The sequence below is a fragment of the Chinchilla lanigera genome, unplaced genomic scaffold (genome assembly GCF_000276665.1).
Source record: "Chinchilla lanigera isolate Chin_1 unplaced genomic scaffold, ChiLan1.0 scaffold00008, whole genome shotgun sequence".
In the NCBI taxonomy this organism is placed as follows: Eukaryota; Metazoa; Chordata; class Mammalia; order Rodentia; family Chinchillidae; genus Chinchilla; species Chinchilla lanigera.
In genome coordinates this window covers 24,554,027-24,563,822 of record NW_004955409.1, presented here as the reverse complement: position 1 = coordinate 24,563,822, position 9,796 = coordinate 24,554,027, and the positions used below count along the sequence as shown (strand labels likewise).

The following is a 9,796-nucleotide window of genomic DNA, read 5'->3' as shown; positions in this document are numbered from 1 at the left end:
GCAGACAGTAGAATAGACCATTACAGGACTAAAGGCTAGTTTGGTATAAAATTAGGTGAGAAAAATACCTCCAATAAAGAAATTAGAAAAGGTAGAGGAGATAGTATTTGTCCTTGGATGATACAGCTGAGTTTAGAGTGTTAGTTTGTGAAATCAAGTTCTGAAAATTTCCATACAGTCTTGGAAAGAAATGTGATGAAGCAATAACTAATGAAAAACATAGTCACAATGTAGCCAAGGAAGAAGAATGTGCAAAATTTTCTTGGAGACCACCCTGTCTCCCAGTTTTTTCTCCCTGCACACTAGTTTTCTGCTGTTCTTATAAATAATCAATATTAGTGGGGTCCTATGCAACATTTCCATACAGCCATACACTGTGCACTTCTCAAGTCCAACCCTCTTCCTTCATCCTGATCCCACCCTTCACAAGCTCTAGAAATTTTACTTTCAGGCCAACTCCTTAGCATCCATATGTGAGACAGACATTCGTCCCTCTGCGTCTGGCTCATTTCATTTAACACAATGTTTCCCAGATTCACCTATTTTGGTTCAAATGACAGGGTCACACCCTTCTTCAAGTATCCCACTGTGCATATATGTATGTATGCTGATGAGCATTTAAGCAGATTCTAGATCTTAGCTATTGGGAATAGGGCTGCAGTAAATATGGTGGTCTGCTCTTCTTTGGCTTCTCTGCCTGCCTCTCATAGATTTTGTTTACCCTTTTCTGGGGGAAATGGACTTGATTAGCCAACTATTGCTGAGATGTTAACTGAGTGACTATTTTTCTACATCCATAAAAATTAATATTTTTAATACCTGTGCCAGAAAATATTTAATTCTAAGAAGTGATTGTTAATTCAGAAGTTTTAGGCACCATAAAGTAGAAATAACAGAGATAATTGGCATAGGGTAAGTTTCCTTTTGTATCCATTTTATGTGTATATGACTGATTTTGGTATAACTTCAAACTATTTTATTCTAAAATGTGAACAGACTAAATTAATTAGTGCTTAAAACAACCCATTTATTTCTGGGACAAACTTTTGACTCGCCCAGAGATTTAAAATGATAAAATCATTGTGTGTGACATCACTATTTGACAATTGTGCAAAAAAAAGAATGAACAAATCATTCATTATGACAGAAGTCATCAGTGCTTTCTCAGTGGTCAATTCTGGGACCTTGATGACATACGATGGGAGCTGTATTAATTAGGATTCTCTAGAGGAACAGAATCAATAGAAAATATGTGTAGCCAGGGAGGTAGCTCAGCAGCACTGCACATGCCTGCTTGCCAAGCACAAGGTCCTGAGTTCAATTCCAGGTACAAAAAAAAAATGTGTGTAATCGTGCAACAGAGTTTATTACATAGGCATATAGGATCAGAGATGGGAGAGTCCACAGTGACCATCTGTGTGCCAGAGGGCTGGAGGATCCAGTAGCTGCTTGGCCCAAGCTGAAAGTTGCAGAATGAGAGGGATCAAGGATGCCACACCAGTGCAAAGTCAAAGACCTAAAGCTCACCATAGAGTCACCAGCACAAGCCTGGGTTGGATGGCTGGAAAAAGTGGAGTCTGATGTTCCAAGACAATGGTGGAGACTAGGGCTCCTCTCTCCAGCCAGGGTAGTTCTTTTGCCCTCAGTTCACTGACTTACATGTCCATCATCCATAGATACACCTAGAACTGTGGTTCACTCATCTACACAACATTTCTCAATCCACTCAACTTCACAAATCAAATTTAACTAATGGTCACGGGAGCAAAACTCTTTTATGTACTTGGAAGCACAGATTATAGTCCATAAATACAAAGTCGTTGGAGACAGAAATAACTACCTGTGGCCCTGCCTGGATGGACAGGTTGGTGTAGACAGCCTGGCTGATGTTAGAGCTGACACCCCCAATAGAGTGGTTGAGCAACCTCAGCCAAAGCGTATGTCTACAAAAGGGTCCTCTGGAAATAACAGGAGTCAGATCTTCTAGATATAATGATTAGTGGTAGATGATTCCAAATACTCTGAATCAAGTGTTGCAAAATCTGATACATGGATTAACCCATTCATTAGTATAAGGACAATATATTTAGAACTTCAGTAAGGAAAGAATATGGTAAAAGATATGTGTAAGTGTCTGTGGTCTATTACAAGTGCAGTTTGCTTGCTGACTGATTTGTAGTGGCATTTGCAACCATGGCATTATAAAATAACTGAGGACCTGGGTGTTTCTGAATTTGGTGAATTTGTTCGTGCTTTTATTTATCCTGAAAACAAACTTTAACCGAAATCTTCCATTATTCCAGGATTGATCTGCTGTACTGCAAATCCAAGTCTTATTGAATTTTCATGGTTTGTGAAAACATCAATGATTCATCCATGGTGTTGGAAAAGCAAGTAGCAAACAACAGAGTCAAGATGCCAGACTAAAATCACTCAAAGGTACTTTACTTTCTCGAGCTTCTGAGATGACGCAAAACTAGAACAGGGGTCACATCTTGGGCTAATGTGCCAGGGCAGGTTTCGAGAACTTGTTATCAGCACGGTCCCAGAGGCCACTACTCAGAAGGGCCCATGCTTGGCATTTCATGTTCTGTGACCTTGTCTTGAAATTCTTAACAATTTTACCTTTGATTTGTGTTTTTTCAGTGAATTCCAGTGAGACAATGGAGCATGTGCTAGAAGCTTGTGGGCTGTGTTCACATGTGCTCCTACCTCTTGATACAGAATTTATGCTTACACTTCTCAGAACACTGGGGTGAAGATGTCATCACTGATTTCATTGGTCACAAAGATTGGTTTTTACTCTGGGGTGAACCTTTAGTTCCATTTCTACCATGGCATAAATAACATGGAAGAAGCTATGTTAGAAATGGCATTTTTCTTTCCCATTACTGCCATCATAATTATTTGTCACCTAAAATGTGATGAGTATATCAATTTAAGGCCTTCAGATTTACCGGAGAGTTGGAGAATATGCAGATATATTGCCCTATTAATATTTCTAAATATTTAAAACTATATTTGATCTAAAAGGAAACAAGCCTCTGCCACTATTATTTCCAAGTGCTTTCTGGTTTCTCTTCACAATATTGGTTAGTGACCTTCGTTCACTTTCAAGTCCAAGTGGCCAGCTGATGAGTCTCTAAGTGATGTAGAAAGCTATGACCTGCAGGCCGACCTCTGCTGTCTGCTTTTATTTAGAAACAAAATTCTTGTTCTCATCGTAACACAGTTATAGCCATTCACCTATTAGTTGTCCATGTTTCCTTTTACCACTCAACAGCATGGTTGAATAATAGAGACAAGAGATCCTATGTCTTCCAAAGTCAAAAGCTTTACTAGCCCAGCTTTGTTGATAGCCAGATTCTCTGTTTCACTCACTCTGTCTAAAAAGAGAGGCAAAGTATACTCAGCATCAGAAGGAAAATAATGTGAGGTAAGCACCCTATGAGAGTTTTGTCCATTTCCTGTTGTCATTTGTCCATTGCAGTTTACTCTTCTCATCCTTTCAGTCCTAGACAAGTGGAAAGAGAAAAACATTGCACAAGATGGTTCAACTTAACATCACTTGTTAAGCTGAGGGGTCTTCTCATGGTAAAAGTAATTTTCAACTTTAAACTGTTGAGGCGAATCAGAAAGAAAGCCCCTTGCTGTCAATCAGTGTTTTCTTTATTTTTAAAAAAATTGTAAAGCAAGGGTTTGGGACTTGAAATTTTAGTGTACTTTGGCATAGAGTAGTCTATCACTCACTTAACTAGCTTCTAGCAATTTCACATGAATGTGTACAGAGATAGGAAACATAATTACCAAGTGCACTAAGCTTAGTTATTTAGAAATAACTACCACTTGTTTGTTTTCTGTCTCCCTTGTCACATATCCTTGTCGCGTATCTCCACTTGTCACATTATATATACATATACACACACACACATATACACATTTGTGTGTACATACACGTGTGTATGTACACACATATGTGTACATGTGTGTGTGTATATATTATACACATATGTGTGTGTATATATATATATATATATATATATATATATATATTCAATTATCTCTACAAGGAATAGAGATAATATTTTCACACAGTGCTGTCCATGGTTAAAACCATTAGAAATCCCTCAAGCTACTAATCATTTTTCACATTAGAAGCCCAGCAAAACTGTGGCCCAATGATTACACCACTGTTCTTCTACTACTCTTACAGTTTGCCTGAGATTGTAACAGAGAGGATCTTTTACAGAAATGACCCACTCTCCAGAACAGAGCATTTCTGAGGCATTTGGGACTTACACTGCTAAACCAAGAATATAGGGGAGTTTAAAATAATCAGTACTGCACAACTGAGCTGTGAACAAACTCTTAGGCTCTAATTTTATTTTGCCTCAAATTATTGATGTTATATCCAATAAGATAATTTAATATTTCGTTTAAAAATGAGAATACTGTTTCCATCTTACATGCACCTTTGTATGGGAGAGATGGGTTTTCAGCTAGTAACCTTATATTCAGAGGATTCCCCTAACTCTGGCTTCTCTTTTTTGACACACTCTTTACAAGAAAAAAACAAAAAACAAAAAACAAAAAACTGAAATTGGGGGCTTTTCAGGGTTTATTGTGAAAATAAGCTCTAAACAAATTTTAAAATTTTCTGCAAGGTATGAGATAGAGACCATTTTGCCAGTATTATTTTTGAAACTACTCTTTTTCACTGAATTGAAATAACACCTTTATCATGACTTGACTTTCCTATCACTGAATCTCCTAATGAGTTCTTTGTTTAGTCTAGCTATGTGCCACTCTCATATTATTTTTTTCTTGCAGTCCTTGAGATTGATTCCAGGAGTGCACTACCACTGAGCTATATCACTAGTACTTTTTATATTTTATTTTGTGACAGAATCCTTCTAAGTTTTTCAGGCTGGTCTTGAACACGCCACCCTCCTGTTTGTGTCTCAAGTAGCAAGGATGACAGACATGCACCACCACCCCTGGTTTATCATATTGTTTTAGTCAATGTAGCTTTTAATAGGTTTTATATCTGGAACATATTTTTCCCCTTTTCAAAAATATTTTTTGTAATTCTGCCATATTTATCATTCCTCATGCGATCCTCCTTCCTCAGCCTTCAGAGTGCTGGGATTACAGGTGCACTACCATACCCAGGTAGACTTATCTTTTAATCTGAAAAAGGTAATTTTTTTCATGTCATCTTCCCATCCAAGCCATTGTATACCTTTACATTTATCCACATTTTGTTTATGCCTGCTAATAAAATGTCATAATTTTTACCTGTAGGTTCTTTTTGTTCAAGTTATATGTGAGTATATCTAGCTACCTTCCCATTTAACTTATTCTAATCATTTTAAATAGAGTTTCACTGATTTTCTAGGCATGTAACCAAATCAACCATGGATATTTGGGAAGATATTTGGATGAGTTTAAAGTAGAACAGAACTTATATAAATTAGAAACTCAAAAGTCACAAATGATGTCTGCAGCAGCACTAGATTTTAAAATTCTCACATAATAATAAATATACTCTGAGTATTAGTTTAAGAATTTTACCTTTAGAAAATACTGAAGATGTGCACACTAACAATTGATTTTCTTACTTTTGGCAGTTATTAGAGTCTGCTGGCTGTCTCTGTCACCTGTACTTTGGAAATTTTCAGTCATGGAATGGAGTTTTAGGCTTTCAGCCAACCAGCACGGGATTCAAAAAGGTAAGAATGGCCTGTGAAGAGAAAAGGAGCCTTCACATTCATGGGGCAGGGAAAGTATGAGGGCTGCGGTTTGAACATTTCATCTTCTGATGGCTACAGAGGACAGTATAAGTAATACAGATGGTGGTGGGGTCAGAAAGGAACCAAATATATCAATAAACTTCATTTTAGAGAGCACAGGAGTATACTTCTACTATCAAATCTAATATGGGAACACCCAGTTAGCTCAACGCTATGGAGGCAGGGTCAGAAGGAATGGAAAGAGCATTGGTGATTCGCTGCTAGGCAGGTGATCAAAGAGCCTTTGTCTTGAATTTAGTACGGACTCCAGCCCAACTTATCTCAGTGCTTAGAATACAACTTGAGACCATCTCCCATCCTGACAAATGCTTCTTGATCTGCATGGTGATCTAGGATATTCTACCACGCATGCCAGGGAACCAAAATGCAGTGTTTCAGACAAGCTTTACCTGTCTCTGCCTGATGTTCTGCTAATAAACCTAAAAATTTACTATCACCACAGCGAACATTAATCAGCACAATTTGTCCCTGTATTCTTTGTTATTACATTCCTTGCCACCTAGAGAACTTGTATGTCATGTTCAGTGGTGGTGTTAGTATCAAAATATATGAACAATTCTGAAATATCTGCATCTTAAAAACAATTGCCCACCTTAAAAGTTATGTTCCGTGTCTTGCAGATATCAGTCCCCTCCACCAGAGGTCTCCAGCTCACTGACATTATAGGAAAGTAACTTCCATGGAAAATGCCAAATCTGTGCCATCCCCTGCAGTAGCCACTAGCTCCACATACCTATTTAAATTTGTTAGCGAAGATTAAATGAAATTAAAAATTCAGTTTCTCAGTCACCTTAATTACATTTTAAATGTTCAGTAGCCACTTGTGGCCAGCCATTCCCAAGTTGGAGAATATGGGCAGCTAACATTTCCATCACCACAGAGAGGTCTAGCAGAAATGTAGAAATTGTAGTTCAGGGTCACACTGTTAAAATGACAAAGAGTATCTTTGTCACCATTAGCGAACCTGGTTCATTAACATATCTCTGCAGAGATACTGCAGTATCTCTCCAGTCCCATGTTTGAATCCTCCTTTATCCAGATGATTTGGGGAGACGAATAAAAATGTTATTTGTGGTCATATTAAACTTGCTGTGTCCTGGGGCAGCATGTCAGATCACTTTCTTCTCAAAATTCATCAATATCATATGATTTTTTTCTCTTATTGAGAAAATCATGGCCAGGAAATGTTAAAAAGATCTGGAAAGCATTAAAAATTTATGTCTTAAATTTATCCTCAATTGTGCCCCTGACAAATTGAGAAACATGAAGAGAGCTGCTGAGCTTCTCTGGGCCTGCGTCTGCTCCTGGAGAAAATGAGCGGAGGAAGCCCTTGTTGTCTAAGTCTGGGAAATGGAACCAAAACCCAAAGTGCAGAAGTATAGTGGGCGCTCCCTATACTTAACACTGAACTCTGACCCATGTAAGCGGACCCAGTATGCCTAGAACATGCTGGCTGCTCTGCCTCATGTCAAGATGGCCTCAAAACGGCTGTGGTAAACAGAACTGGCTAATTGTGTGGACCATATTAGATTGATATTTTAAATACAAACATCAGTTTCCATTTTATTTGACTGCCATCTTAAGGGGTAAAATTAATTTTATTCCTTATTGTTAATGTGTGATAGCTACTACCTCAAGTCACTGAGAATATTTCAAAACAACACGGTGACTCTGCCAAAGACCTCAATGATAGACTTAATCTAATTTTAATATCACTGAAAAACAAAACAACAACCACCTCCCTGAATTGTTCCTTTCTGTAAGATACCATTCTTTGAAACACTCCTTTTTATAGATATATAGACATGAACTATATCCTATATCCTATACCATTTGTACTTTGGATAGGTAGGGTTTAAAAATCATTATTTTAAAGAAAAAGATGAGATAATTTTCAGTTGTATATTCCAGTTTTTCTCAAGCTGCAGATGTGAATATTTTCATACCTGACATTTCTCTTATAGATAGCATTCATCCTTCAGTGACTGGGCCCAATTTGTACCCATTTGCATGGAGTTCATTCATTACTTCTGTCGATAATTCATAGTAAGTCAACCATGGGTAAAATAGATTATAAAATAGAGTTCCAGGAGAAGAAATTGTGGGGAAGAGGAAGCAGATGACTAGGATGAAAACAGTGGTCAGAAGCTTCAGTTGTTTCCCCAGGTGCTTTGTTGGCAGAAATAAAAAAAAAAACAAAAACAACTTTTCTATCAAACCCCACCTGAATTCTTTCAACTACAATGATGCAAAGAAAATACACGCTAATTATGAGTAGGAACATTATCTATTAATATGTTAATGAACCAGGTTTGCTAATGGTGAAAGACCTGAATTTTAATAAAATTTTAAGAGCTTCTTGATTACGTGTTTGTTAGTCGATATGATCATTTAAAATTATCTCTAGGTGGCTTTACATGGAATAAAACCTACATTAGAACTGTATTCTAAACAGGCCTTAATGAAGCAGGTGAGGGTAGCATCTGTGACATAAACACTGTCAGCCAGAAATTCACTTCAAAAGAAATGTAAACTAGTTAACAGGAAACATGTTATCATATCTGCCAGTAACAGCTTTCAATGTAGGTAATTTATTTATGCATTTACTTGCTAATTTTTTCAAACATATTTGCTTATGAAAATAATGTTCGATTGAATTAATGGATACTGCCTTTCAATATTGGAAGGGTTATTTTTCATTAAAAGTGTTCTAGTGTCCTGTTTTGACAACATCCTGTACACATATGGAAACTGTTTCATCCATCCGAACCCAGATATATTTTGAGAAAAAGAAGACTCACCAAAAAAATCCAAAAGTCGACCTGAATTATGATAAGTCTCTATGAATAGAAGAAATTGTGTTACTTTTTCTCCAAAAATGATTTTGGCATCAAAGTCCCTGGAAATTCCCATCTGCCTCTCTAGAACTTGGGTGAAGACGCTTGACATCCTCCTTCGTTTTCACATTAGAACCATGAGCCTCTGATGAACGGTTGAGCCTAAGATGCCGGCCGAGACTCCTGAAGAGAGAAGCCTCTGAGGAGGCAGCAGGGGACTCAGGTGTATGATGCCAGCACTTTGAGCCTAGGGAGCTGTGGGAGGAAGTGCTCTGGGCTTTGCCCTATCATTGAGGGATTTGTGTCTGGGAGGTTGAGGCCGGAGTCTTCTCCATTATGTGTGAGGCACTGAAGAAGATGTTAAGGAACCGGAAGTTAATCCTAGAAACAAAGGAAGAAGGACCAAGAGCCCACGCTCAGGTGCCTTACCGCCTATATTTGATGGGCCAGAAATGGAAGGAGATGGAGGAAGGTTGGTGGGAGGAGGGACCCATGTGGCTCTTGTCCCTCTGCGGTTTGAAGAGCCTGGAGGAGAGAGGGTATGACAGGAAGTCACTTTTGAAGGAGAATCCCACCTAAGAAACCATCTGCTGCTTCTTGAACAGAGTTCCTTCCACAAAGCTGATGCCCATTCACCAGATTTCTTCTTTTCCCAGCTATTTAATACTCTAAATTTGATATTGTCAATAAAACAGCACTGTGGTGGTCATTAGAAATTACAGGTAACAGTCTCTGAAATTCTTGTGTCTAATGAGATTTCCGATGGTCTTTCTTAACTGGACTTAAAGTAATGATTGGCCATTGCAGGGGATTCTCATTGGGCCGCAGAGTTTCTTTGAGGGCATGCTGCCCTCTAGGGGTTCAAGCAAACAGCGAGAGAGAGGATTCTGGGGCTGAAAGCCTGGTTCTGGGGAAGGAAATGCCTTTCTAGGAACGTTTGATTTTTCATAAAAATGCCTCAATCTTTTCATCCAGTTCCATTTCCGCTCTAGAAAAGAAATTATTTAATGGAAAGTATCAAGTATTCTCAAGGCCTGCAATAGGCAATATGAGATTAAATATTCTTTCTTAAGTTTCTCTTTTTAAGGTCTACCATGAGATGGGGTAGGGATAGAAAGAAAATGTACAAGCACTTCAAAACCCATA

The 9,796-nt window shown here is 38.1% G+C and overlaps 1 long non-coding RNA gene across 2 annotated transcripts; it reads right to left on the bottom strand.

The window, feature by feature from the left end:
* Nucleotides 1–3,314: 3,314 nt before the first annotated feature.
* On the bottom strand, nucleotides 3,315–9,275 carry LOC102025091. Of its 2 annotated transcripts, none has more exons than XR_259792.1 (3): nucleotides 8,615–9,275; nucleotides 5,575–5,743; nucleotides 3,315–3,514 (listed from the first exon to the last, which is right to left on the bottom strand). It is a non-coding gene; the product is annotated as an uncharacterized LOC102025091 (long non-coding RNA). The 2 variants fall into 2 exon arrangements; XR_001232659.1 differs by lacking the exon at nucleotides 8,615–9,275 and adding an exon at nucleotides 6,406–6,532.
* Between the last annotated feature and the right edge of the window lie 521 nt (nucleotides 9,276–9,796).